Below are 14,309 nucleotides of genomic sequence, written 5' to 3'. Positions count from 1 at the left end.
GATGCATTTTACAATGTCCATGGAGAGCAGATAAATAATCACAAATTAATCTCTTTAGATTTGTATCCCTATTTGTTTTTTGTATACTTTCTAACATTATTTACAGTATCCTGGGGATTCTTTCCACATTTCAATTGTTTTTTCTTTTTCTTTATGACTTCTTCCTGTGCAGCACCTGGAGTGTTGTGTGGGAGGAAGATGAACAAAACACACATTTGTAAATCTCTTGTCTTGTTTATAATAGAAGTGTTTATCCTTCTCTCTCTCGAAACAGAAAATATTTTGTGAAGAAAGTGATCTTTTTAGAGTCTTCTATGATTTGTACTGGACAATCCCTGATTATTCAAATGAGTTCACAAAGAAGTCTTGATAATTTATTGATGGAATTACAATAAAGACGTCTTGATGTGACCGTTTGTGCATTCAGGTTAATTTCTTAATCATTTATTCAATTAAATTCAATACAATTCAATTCTATTCAATTCAACAAATCTTTATTTCTATAGCGCTTTTATGATGTAGATTGTCTCAAAGCAGCTTAACATAGAATTAAAGTAAAACTGTGTCAGTGCAGTTTTCTAAGTTTCATTTCAGTTTAGTTCAGTTCAGTGTGGTGTAACATTCACTGCTGAGAGTTCAAACACTGAAGAGCAAATACATCGATGCGCAGCTCCACAAGTCCCAAACCAAGCAAGCCAGTGGGGACAGTGGCGAGGAACAAACTTCACCAATTGACGAAGTCAAGGAAAAAACCTCAAGAGAAACCAGGCTCAGTTGGGCACGACCATTTCTGCTCTGGCCAAACTTACTGTGCAGAGAAGCAGTCTAGGCATCGGAGGCTTAAGAATGCTGGATGTCCATCGTGGAGAAGCTGCAGGTGTGAATAAAGCACTGGCGGGTGTTCAGGCTGGCCCACGGGATCGATGCGGAGACTTGTCTGTCACTTGAGCCTTTCAGGAATCAGTCTCATGTTCTCCACTCCTCTATAACCACCACAGCATCAGCTCAAGATGCAGCCTGGTCCATGATTATGAAGACCTCTTGAAGTCCTCTACTGGGATTATCTCTTTTTTTAGACAATTCAAGAAAATCAGAACAAAGTCCAAGGGATATAAGACAGAACTTAAAATGGTCAATAATATAAATAGTCATAAGAAAAAAATATAATCACATACAAATAACATACCATTAGACAGAAGGTGGGGGGGGGGGGGTAAGAATTTTAGTATTACTAATAAAAACAATTATACCAAAAATACTAAATTAAACAAACAAAATTGAACAAATGAATGAAATTACAATGAGACTTAAACAAATAACCGAAACAAATAAACAAAAAAGGAAAGCAACTAAAATCAAGGATCTTCTTTAAATACATCTGTATAATATTTTAGGAATCTTAGTTTTTTTTATTCTTCTTAATAAGATGAGGTGATTTGAGGAAGGAGTAAAATTCTATTCTAAAATGTGCAAAGGATGGGAAATTATGTGCAAATTTTTGTTTGTGAATGAAAAATTTTGGGATCATCTCTTTACAGGACTTGAGTATCCCCAGGTGGAGAACAAAGAAAACATTTAATGTAGCTGCTGTTCATAGTGTGTTTAAACAAGAGATAGCAAATATCAATGTAAAACAATAACTGCTATAAATGAAAAACAAACGTGTAAACTAGGAGTGTTTCTAATGGAATGTCTGGTGAATTAAGACAGGAGGAGTGTGCCCAACAGGTGGCCTCACCTGCATTGTGCACATTTATGCACCATACTGTTAGGCCTCATTCACACGAGGCTTCAGTTGGGGCTGAAGTTGGCGTTGACACGATCGTCATAGCAGCGTCAGCCAATGAAATTAGTCAGCAATAGGCCACTGTCTGAGCTGGTGTATTTGTATACAGCGATCTGATTGGCTGATGCTTCCGTTGGTGCTTGAAAAGTTGATCAAGTCCCAACTTTTGCAGCAAGCAACGCTTCTGAAGCGGCGCCTATGGATCCACAATGCAGTTCGGCAACGCCTGACATCACCCATTCAAAGTGAGTGGGAAGCGCTGAAGCTGACGCCCCGCTTAAATGGGGCGCTATGTGCATGTGCTTTACTAAAAAGATAGATCTTCAATCTAGTTTTGAACTGAGTGTGTGTCTGAGTCTCGGACATTATCAGGTAGGCAATTCCAGAGTTTAGGGGCCATAAATGAAAAAGCCAGACCTCCTTTAGTGGACTTTGCTAGAATTTTATATATATAACTTAGCATGAAATAACAGAAGAAAGTTGGACAGAATTGTTCCAACTACTGCTTTAAAATGAGCTGAAACAGCACAATTCTTGCGATTTGGTTCGGGAACTCAATTGTTTTATGTTAAATCCACCTAAATGTCTTGTGTTAACTTAATTTGTGTTGGGATAATATGAATGAATTGTGTGGAACACTGCAATTATTTACAGTGTGTACAAAATGTATCGTCAGGAGTCACAGGTATTAATTTTGCATGCATTGTATATATTTACTCCCAAAGTGCGAGAAGCTGCCGACATGCATTTTATGAATCGTAAAGGATCATTTGTAGTCCAAATGTCTAAAAATTCTTAAATCAGGAAGCATTTTCTAGTCCTGCAAAAAATATTATCTCGTTTTCAGAAATAATAAGTTAAAATTAAGTGTGTTTCCTTAAAACAAGCTAAATAATTTGCCAGTGGGGTAAACAAAATAAAAATGTTACATCAAAACAAAAAACAAGATTATTTTGCTTGTTTTCAAGAAAAAAAAGGGAAAAAAAAGCGTCACGGTGGCGCAGTGGGTAGCACAATCACCTCACAACAGGAAGTTCTGTATAATAAAAGTGTTTGTAGCACCATTGGTACCCTTTTGGCTGTGGAAATCCAAGCCTGATACAGTTGACCTGTGGAAATGGGCGATAAACGATAGCACATTACTAAACAATAGCACATATTCATATTTTCCTATGGGTGTGTCAGATGAAGAATTGCTATACAGTGTGTTTTTGAGTGCTCTGTATGATAGTGTTGAATCTGCTGCTGTTAAAAGTGCTCCAGCTTCCATCAATCCGGCTCTTCTCCCTAAGGCCACTGTACAGCACGACCTATTGATTTACAGCAGTCTTACGGGTTTGCTTAAACCACTACACCTTCAAATTCTCACTCTGACTGATACAAGGGGATTCGAGTTAAAGCACAAACACAGCTGAGATCGCCGGCAGTTCATGTGATTTTTGCGTTTGTGTCAGAACTAAACACTTCTCTGTGTGATGTTCTGCTGAATTATAGAAAGACAATAATCTCTGCGCACTAGAGTATAGACCTTTATTTGGAAAAGTCTTACACAGGCAATTAAAAGGGACAGTGCATATGAAAGTGAATAGGGTGGAAAGGGGGTGTAATCATACACCGGGAGCAATAGACTGATTTCACGCGGCCGCCATTTTCAAAAGCGAAATCGAGGCTGCGGTGGGAAGAAACCCGGAAGTATCATTGGGAGTTACATAGGAATGTTGTGTAACTGGCTGTATATCTTATTAGCGAAGATGAAGTGACACAAATTTATCATTTCTCCGCCTTCCGGGTAACCCGAAGGTCCGTTCTGAATGAATGGTGAATGTAAAAAGGGATATCAGAGCTCATTTTCAGCTAAGTTAAGGGAAATGGCACTAGTTAGCTAACGTTTTCTTTCCCAAACACACGTTTTAGATGCCATTTATCAAACTCGAGTTAATAAACTGATTCTTTCACTATATTAGACTTGTCACGATACTGAATTAATAAAAAAACCCGCAATTTCGCGCTAACATTTAAGGCAATGTTGATGGCTTTCTTAAAACAGCGCTGATTTGCCACTGTGTTCACGTGTTTAACAAAAATGATTGTGATTGGCCGAGAAGGTCATCAGTTCACCCACCGCTGTATACTGAGCACAAACACAGACTGAGTGCAAACGGAGACGGAAGCGCGAAGCCGTGAAGATCAGTCGTGTCGAGACATCCACGCTCAGCAGCGCTTCCATGTTAGGGGGGAAATAGCCGGGTTTAAAACTTCAGTACCAGGACAACACTATCAAAGACAACACGAGGGTGTGCTACAGAGGACTGCAGTGTTTTATCACACACCGGGTTACATAGACTGAAGCAGGAAAGCGTCCTCACGGTGTTTAACTAGTGACATGAGCTGAAGCCTAGGACACTTAAGCGTATCACAGAGATTGTGATGTTGTTTGATGCTAAATTGCTTTTAATCGTTTAAAATAAACTTACTAAATAATAATAAAGTGATGGTTACACCATTTTCTGCATTTTGAAATCTCGGCAACAGCTGGAGGTTTGTAGTACACAGCATGTTACTGCAATGTTTACAGTGCTGGTCCTATACTTCCGGGTTTCTTCCCACCGCAGCCTCGCTTTGGTTCTTTAAAATGGCGGCCGCGTGAAATAAGCGTATAAGGCACAAGACATGTAATGCGCGACTTGTTATTTTCAGACCATTGTAACTCTAATTTTCCCGTTTTCCACCACGTTGTTTAAATAGCTAATCCATTTGCGCCACTTTGTGGACTCATGGGTGTGCTGGTCTAAAATAGAGGTGTGTTCAGACTCATGGTTGGCACATTGCTATTTTGAAGAATTTAAATAGTCCGCGCCATTGACAATCTAAAAGCAGGTCTAAAGTCCAGCACAGAGCACGTTAGTAATGTGCCTATCTGGGTTTAAATGCTTACACATTGCTTAATACAGTGGTTCTCAAAGTAGGGGTCGGGACCCCCCGAGGGGTCGCGGGGCAATGAAGGAGGGTCGCCTAGTGATTTCCAAATATCTATTTATTTTTATTAAACCATAAGAATTAACATATTTTATCCATAACTATACTGAAAATAAAAATAGTCGTTTATAGTTACTATACACTATATAGTTACTATAGTAGCTTATAGTTATTAGTTCTATTGGATTGCGACCCCTGGGGTAATTACATTATATTAAAGGCAGCAATAGCGTCAGATGCATTTTGATTTTATTACATCAGGTTATACTTTCTGGCACATTTAAAGCCCTGACACACGTTAAAAAATTTAATTGGTGTGTCTGCGTCATTGCATGCAAGGTTTCTGTATTTATACCTGAGAGGATATTGGGGGTCGCGAGTCACTGGCATTGTTATTTTGGGGGTCGCGGGCTGAAAAGTTTGGGAACCCCTGGCTTAATACAAACAGGATGAACAGCAACAAAAATCTTTACTTATGAACAAAAATTTAAGAATTAAAATGTTACAAAAATTATTATTTTCTAGATGAATATAAAAAGCACTCCCTTCTTCATGCCTCCATGTCTTTTTCAGTTCATTCATGACAATAGGGTATATGCTGAGCTAGTGCTGTTCCCATGCTGATACACTTCCGGTGACCGGTTATTGTGAACTTTTTTCCATTTTATATGGTTCCTTATACAGCATCGATGTTGTAATGTCTTTAAAATACATTCAGTTAAATAAACTTTAGCATTTATTTAGTTGCTCAAGCATAAAACGAGACAAAAAGCTGTTTACTCACATGCGCCCGTCAGAATCGGCAGGCTAACGCAGAAGCTCCATTGAATATACTGGGGTAAAATAAATGCTCATATTATAAAGACATGGCGGGGGAAATGTAATTTAATGCAGTGCTTCTTGTACAATATGAGACCCACTTTAAATCGGATATCACTCAGCTAGTGGAGATCGCTGATTTTTAAAGAAAACAGACCTTAAACGCACCGGATTTTGCATTGGCATTTAGTTTGCCGGAAGCGCTTAACCCAGGTTACTGGCAAATTAAAAGTCCTATTACCATGCTTTGGCATATACCCTATTTGCATTTGTATAACGTTATTATTATTATCAGTATTATTTACTATATGCATATTTATATTTGCTTTAATAAAATACGGTTTAGATTTGTCCACCTGTCAGATTTTGGAGACGTCTGCATCACCATATGGGGCATAAGAATAGGATGTGTGTTTGGATATAACTCATTTGACCACACTTCGTTAATATTGTTTATTTGTTCGTTAGAACTGAATTTAGTTATTCATTCATTTTCTTGTCGACTTAGTCCCTTTATTAATCCGGGGTCGCCACAGCGGAACAAACCGCCAACTTATCCAGCAAGTTTTTAAGCAGCGGATGCCCTTCCAGCCGCAACCCATCTCTGGAAAACATCCACACACATTCACAAACGCACTCATACACTACGGACAATTTAGCTTAACCAATTCACCTGTACCACTTGTCTTTGGACTGTGGGGGAAACCGGAGCACCCGGAGGAAACCCACACAAAGGCAGGGAGAACATGCAAACTCCACACAGAAACGCCAACTGAGCCGAGGCTCAAACCAGCAACCCAGCAACCTTCTTGCTGAGAGGCGACAGCACTACCTTCTGTGCCACTGCCTCGCCCTAAATTTAGTTAGTTATATTGTATTATACTTATAGGTGGGCATGGATTATTTTTTTTAAATCTAGATTAATCTAAATTAATCTTGAAATTAAACTAGATTAATCTAGATTAAAATGGCTCATTTGAATTCTGCCGAAGGCATTCAGAACATGTGTGCTACCTAAATAATACGTCTTTGAGAACGCGTTTCTCAAGCCAGGTGGCGCATTAGACCAGGGGCTCATCTCCTGTTTCCAAAATGCATCACAAACTGCTTGGGAATCTGTTCTACTATGATAATTAGTGATGAAAATAAATTATGTTTAAAAAAAAATTACTTTTGTTTACTAACTGTTTATTCAGTTAAACATGAATGTTGAACTAAAGGTCTACAGAAGCTTTAAGCAGAGATTTTTGATCACCTTAATCTGACTAAAGTCATAACTGAACTAAACAGAAATGGAATTAAGATGTGGGGTATGCTGATATTAGTGGCATTATTGAAGTAAACACCGCAATCAAACTATTACCGTCATGTAGGACTTTTCGCCATATTTTAAGATCCACACACACGGCTGTCAGTAAAGGACCACACACACACACACACACAAACATCACGAAACGCAGAAGTTTTTTTTTTCTTTCCATTTGCCGTGCGTTATTAAATTCCACAATACTCTTGCCAGTCCTTACTCTTTATTTGCGTCTAATACCCCAGTTTGTCACGGTGCATGAATGAAATGTTCATGAGTTAAAGTGAAACTGCCGAACTGCAGTTAAAGTCAGGCATCCTGCTGATTTGATTCAGAAGGGCACTTTTTTTTGTCAGACGGCTCACCGGTCAGGTATACATCCGCGCTGAAATATCAAGGTGAAAGTCATCATAGTTTGTGTAGAATAGACCCAGCTCCCAACCCAACTTCAAGAATAGATTAATGGCTATATTCTTTTTATCGCGTGATAAAAGTCTCGTGTCAATGCAGCACGCTAACGCCAATAACAATCCACCACTAATAATATATTTTTATATTATATTAACTGAATTAGTAGTTTTAAAACAAGTCTTTGCGCTTAACAAATTAAATTAAATATTTAGGCTAATGAATGTGTTCAGTAGAGAGCGTACAACACGTTTCCTTATCCACAAAAGTAAAAGAGTAAAGAGTAAAAACAATGTAAAGAGGCTGAATGGAGGAGGCTTGTTTTTCATCCTCGCACTGCTGATGTTTTGTTTTTACTTGTTTTCTCACCAGTGAAGCATTTGTTTTTTTTCACTTACAAAGTCAGCCATGTACATAGAGAATGCACCATGGTGTGATGCAGCTGACTCTTTGTGGGAATGGAGATGATGCTCTGATTGGTTTAATGCCCGTTATGCTCAAAACACACCCATAACTCATTAAGAGAATAAGCACAACCCTGTTATATTTTTTCATCCTAAAATGTCTGGATGAACTGATCTGAGATCGCTGCGTGTGTTGTGAAGGACAGATCTATTAATCCTCGAAATCATGATCAGCAATGCAATGATTGGCTGACGGCACAGCTGCTTAATGACATCATCTGATTAATATTCAATTATCCTTGTGAGCAAAATTACATAAAATTTGTAGTAAACAGTTTGTAAAATATAATACACTATAAATTTCCACATTTGTTTTGAGCTGCAGGCTGTACAAGATACAAAAGTATTTAGCTATTTATTTAGTTTGACATTTTAGAGTGAATTTTTTCTTTATGATAGTAGCCTAGGCCTATTTAAGTTTCTTAATCAGTGAATTTAAATTAATTTTGCATCAAAAAAGCATTTTGATATTGGTAAAGGTGTCTGCAACTTCTGCAAAGCCTCAAGTAACCAACATCACAAGTGGATTCTGACACGCCATTAATGCTGTTGCGCCATGCGCTTTAGACTTTGTGCATAGATCGTTTAAATAGAGCCCAATATTTGTTGTTAATTTACTCACCCTCTGCCGATCCAAGATGACTTTTTGTCTTTAGTAAATCGATTAAAGAATATTTTTAGCTGAAACTGTTGTCCTTGGTGATTCTCATTATGGGAATCAATGGCTACGGCACTTTGAGAGTCAAAAACACATTTACAGGAAAAACTAAATTCATAATGAGGCATCTGATACATTGTGATGTTATTGTTTACAATGTGATTACCTTTAATCCACAGTCCCGCACTGCAAAAAAAAAAAAAAAAAGTTAATTAATTAAATTAAATAGAATAAAATAAAAATAATTTCAGCAACTGAGGTGACAAAAAAATTTACTAAAAAAACTATCTCATAAAAACTATTTTTGTAACTATAATGCTTGTTCATTTTTCGTTTTATTTAAAGTCTGAGTAATTTATACACACGCTGGCCACTTTATTAGGTATACCTATCCAACTGCTCGTTAACCAGCCAATCAAATGGTATCAACTCAATGCATTCAGGCTTGTAGACATGGTCAAGACGATCTGCTGCAATTCAAACCGAGCATCAGAATGAGGAAGAAAGGTGATTTAAGTGAATTTAAATGAGGCATGGTAGTTGGAGCCAGGCGGGCTGGTCTGAGTATTTCAGAAACTGCTGATCTACTGAGATTTTCACACACAACCATCTCTAGCGTTTACAGACAATTGTTCTGTGGGCACAAATGCCTTGATGATGCCAGAGGGTCAGAGGAGAATGGCCAGACTGGTTCCAGCTGAGAGAAAGGCAACTGTAACTCAAATAACCTCTCGTTACAACCAAGAAATGCAGAAGAGCATCTCTGAACACACAACACGCCAACCTTGAGGCAGATGGGCTACAATAGCAGAAGAACACACTGGGTACCACTTCTGTCCTCCAAGAACAACTGAGCTACAATTCACCAGGCTCATCAAAGATGGACAATAGAAGATTGGAAAAACGTTACCTGGTCTGATGAGTCTCGATTTCTGCTGCTACATTAGGATGGTAGGGTCAGAATTTGGTCTCAACAACATCAAAGCATGGATCCATCTATATACCAGCCTGGAGGTGGTATATAGGTGTGTACCTTATAAAGTGGCCGGTGAGCATGTTTGTATGTATGTATGTATGTATGTATATATATGATTTACCTTACTTTTTACAAGAAAAAAAGTCAAAATTGATTGTGAATGAATGAAATTATGTTTACTTTTAAATGTATGTTTAGTTTTATATTATTTTTCAAGGCAGCGGTTTCATAATGCATTTTATATTAGCACATAAATTATTCCTACGGATCCAAAAAAAAAACTATATTTAGAAATGGCTTTCCTCGCATATAGTGAAATCCTTAGATACAGTACAGTGAAATACATTCCCTTTTAAAAAATGAATGAGTTCTGGATGAGCTGAACATGTCTCACAAGCTCTTGTTCTGAATTATCTATGGTTTCTCAGTGAAATGGATGTATCGTGTGAGTGTCAATTCTGCACGTGTAAAGCTTGTATTAGTTCTCCATACTTTTCTTTACACAACATCTGAATGAATGTGTTTACATTGTATATCCAGCAGTCCACATACTGTGATGTCAGAAATCATCAGTGGATCATGTTTCTCACTTACTGAGCTCTGCATATGCAACTGTCTGTACAGAGTCATTTAGAGCAATGAGCAGATTACATTTATTCACTAAATCAAAGTCAATTAAATAATGCCACACCACACAAAATTGAGACGTGTGAAAATGTGATGATTTAGAAGCATTTCTTGACATTGAGATTCATTCATTTATCTTTTCGGTTTAGTCCCTTTATTAATCAAGCGTCACCAGAGCAGACTGAACCACCAACTTCTGATTTTGCCGTCTTAAAACCCGGACGTATTAGTGTAAACACAGCCTGAGTTTGTATTTCTCACAAACATGTTGCTGCGACAAGGGTGGGACGGAGGATCGTGATGGCGACTCAGCATCGTGATGTCTATCGGCCATCACGATGGACAATGGCATCGTCTATCGACCCAACCCTAACCATATTGGTGCTTCATACCATCTAGTTTTGATGAGGTGGGTTGTTAGCCCATTCAACCCCCAACCTGGAGGATCAGGACATGCACATATACACTACGGACAATTAAGCTTATCCAGTTCACCTGTAGCACATGTCTTTGGACTTGTGGCGGAAACCGGAGCACCGGGAGGAAATCTACACCAACACAGGGAGAACATGCAAACTCCACACAGAAATATTCTGATTTCTATCACAACAGAGGAAAAGCGGCTTATGATGGTTCAATGACTCAGAGGGAAAGACTGGAAAAAACCAATGAGGTTTGAAAGAGTCACACTTATGGTTATGTATTTAAAGTTACAGTAGTTACTCCCATCTCTCGCTCACACTCTTGTCTGGCTGGATAAATATGATGCTTCTATCTGTCCGTGTGCTTTTATAAAATCTCCAAGAGCACATGAATCATTGAGCAAAGCCCAGAGACGCTGTCAGACGATAAAGAGATGAATGGAGCTCCCCTACTATACGCTTTATTAAAGTAACTTGAAAAGAAGAGTTCAAAGAAAGATCCTCATCTTCATGTCAGTCTTTATCTCAATCGTTGTACCCTATAAAGCCGACTGTATTATGTTTATTACAGCCCGGAAATGATCTTTGCCATCACAACTTTGAGGAGAAACTAGTTGTACTCCATCTGATGAAAGCTTTGTGTTGTCTTATTGATGTTGATAGCAAGTAAAAGGCTTTTTTTGACTGTTGAAGTTTTTGGTTCATGCTTATTTGTTTGTTTGTAAGTTATTGAGTTACTTTATTCATTCATGTATTTGTTTGTTTGTTTGTCTGTCTGTTTATTTTCCTGCTGCAAATTATAAACTGATTTGAATGTAAACCTTTTCATTACTATTTCAAGATGAACATTAACAAGACTGAACCATATTATGTTATTCATATATGTATTTAAAGAACAGTTTGTTTATTAATTTGTTTGTTTGTCTGTTTGTTTGCTTGTAAGTGAGTGAGTTTATTTATGTGTATGCTTGTTAGTTAGTTAGTTAGTTAGTTAGTTAGTTAGTTAGTTAGTTAGTTAGTAAGTTAGTTAGTTAGTTATTTAGTTAGTTAGTTAGTTAGTTAGTTAGTTAGTTAGTTAGTTAGTTAGTTAGTTAGTTAGTTAGTTTGTTTGTTTGTTAGATTAGGTGTGTTTTATTGTTTGCTTGTAAGTCAGTTTATTAATTTGTTTTATGTCTTAATTTGTTTTGCTGCTGCAAATTATAAACTGATGTGAATGTAAACCTTTAAATTACTATTTCAAGATGAACATTTACTGGACTTAACCCACATCTATGTTAGTTAGTTAGTTCGTTAGTTAGTTAGTTAGTTAGTTAGTTAGTTAGCTAGTTAGTTAGCTAGTTAGCTAGTTAGTTAGTTAGTTAGTTAGTTAGTTAGTTAGTTAGTTAGTTAGTTAGTTAGTTAGTTAGTTAGTTAGTTTGTTTGTTTGTTTGTTTGTTAGATTAGGTGTGTTTATTTGTTTGCTTGTAAGTCAGTTTATTAATTTGTTTTATGTCTTAATTTGTTTTGCTGCTGCAAATTATAAACTGATGTGAATGTAAACCTTTAAATTACTATTTCAAGATGAACATTTACTGGACTTAACCCACATCTATGTTAGTTAGTTAGTTAGTTAGTTAGTTCGTTAGTTAGTTAGTTAGTTAGTTAGTTAGTTAGTTAGTTAGTTAGTTAGTTAGTTAGTTAGTTAGTTAGTTAGTCGGTCGGTCGGTCGGTCGGTCATTCAGTTTGTTTGTTTAAAAGTGTTTGTTTATTAATTTGTTTGCTTGCAAGTTATTTTATTTATTTGTTTTGTGTCTTAATTTGTTTTGCTGCTTCAAATTATAAACTGATTTGAATGTAAACCTTTATATTACTATTTCAACATTTGCTTGACTTAACCCTTATATGTTAGTTAGTCTGTCTGTCTGTCTGTCTGTCTGTCTGTCTGTCTGTCTGTGTTTGTTTGCTTGTTTGTAAGTTAGTGAGTTAGTGAGATTTATTTATTTATTTGTAAATTAGTATGATCGTTTATTTGTTCGACTGTTTATTTTCTTGTTAGTTGGTTCGTTTGTTTAGTTGTTTGTTTGTTTTGTTTGTTTGTTTGTTTGTTTTATGTTTGTCAGCTAGTTAGTTAGTTAGTTAGTTAGTTAGATACTTAGTTACTTAGTTAGTTGGTTAGTTTGTTTAAAAGTGTGTTTGTTTATTAATTTGTTTGTTTGTTTGCAAATTATACACTGATATGAATGTACAAAAATGTTGATTACTTTTGCAAGATGAACATTTACTGGACTGAACCATTTAATGTCATTCAGATATAGTATGTATTTAAAGAAAGATCAAAAAAGACCTAATCGAAGTATAATAAAAGGAAGGTTTATTAGTTCATTTAGCAATTATTATTGCATTACAATTCCTATATATTTAAAAAGGGCATTGCTTTGATCAGAAATATATCGCTCTCAAATAAAAAAGTGCTAAAAACATGAGTCTTAATAAAAAAAGCACAAGCAAACTTTTTTAAAAACTATTTTGTTTTAATAAATGATCTTAACAGGGTTTAAATGTCCTCATCATTTTGTGCGTTACTTTACAGGTAATTTCAGGCTTCAGAATGGATTCAAACATCCTAAAAATAGTATAGTACAATATATAACTAACCTATTCCAGCATTGACATTTGTATACGTTCAGTACATTATAATAGCTTTTTGTGCAAAACAGCGTGTACTTTCTGTCAAATAAACTAACTTAGAGGCTAAGAATTTTTAAGTAGTAATCATTTTTTTACTGCCAGAATGTGAACAGCTTGTAAAAAAACAAGACCTTCTTAAGCTCCTGGGTTGTAACTCCTGTAGACTGAGAAGAACTTTAGGTGGCATCTGCATAGTCTACAGTCTGAAATATATTTATAGTCAAGCTAAAATAGTGTGATTTTTTTTTTTTTATTATTGTGTATTAAAGAGACACACACACACACACAAAAAGAGAATTCTGTTTCATTTGTTCACCCTTGATCAAAACCTATTTGAGTTTATTTTGTAATTTATAAAAAATTTTTGGTTGTTTGATAAACAGTTGGTACTAAAAGTATTCAGACCCGCTTACATTTTTCACTCTGTTATATTACAGCCATTTGCTAAAATCATTTATGTTCATTTTTTTCCTCATTAATGTATACACATCACTCCATATTGACAGAAACACATAGACTTGTTGACATTTTTGCAGATTTATAAAAAAAAAAGCTGAAATATCACATGGTTCTAAGTATTTAGACCCTTAAACCCATGGTCACACTGCTCTTTTCTCCCAATAGACTTCCATTCATATAAACATGAATGCGGCAGACGGAAATGCAAGCTCATGAAACAACTTTCGCAGTTTGCTGCATTGCAAACACAAGCTTGTGTGTCAAGTTTCGTAGTTCGCTGCGTGGAAAAGTTCTAGCTTGGTGAACTCTGACCTGTGAAATTGCATCGCTTGACTGCGTGAGACCAATCGAGGATCAAAACATGGCCTCTCTGTACAGAAATTTAAAACATGGACCAATCGCTCGCTTTTGTCTAATTATCAAGTTTAATCCCACCCTTTTTTGCAGCACTGTTCAACAGAATTTTGCATGCTCAAAATTGAGTGTGCCCGTGGCATAAAGCTGCATTCTTGCTGAATAAGCGGCATAAAGCTGCATTCTTGAGGCATGAGCTTGCGTTTCTGCTCTGACGCATTTGCGTGTGCTTGAATAGAAGTCCATGGCGAGAAAAGTCCAGTGTGACCGCAGCTTTACTGTGACACCCACATATTGAACTGATCAACAGGTTCTATACAGTTGCAGTCAGAATTATTAGCCCCCTTCAGATTTTTTTCTTCTTTTTAAAAATATTTTCCAAATGAT

This window comes from Danio rerio, chromosome 9 (genome assembly GCF_049306965.1).
Source record: "Danio rerio strain Tuebingen ecotype United States chromosome 9, GRCz12tu, whole genome shotgun sequence".
Classification (NCBI taxonomy): domain Eukaryota; kingdom Metazoa; phylum Chordata; class Actinopteri; order Cypriniformes; family Danionidae; genus Danio; species Danio rerio.
Note: the sequence above shows the minus strand (reverse complement) of the source record.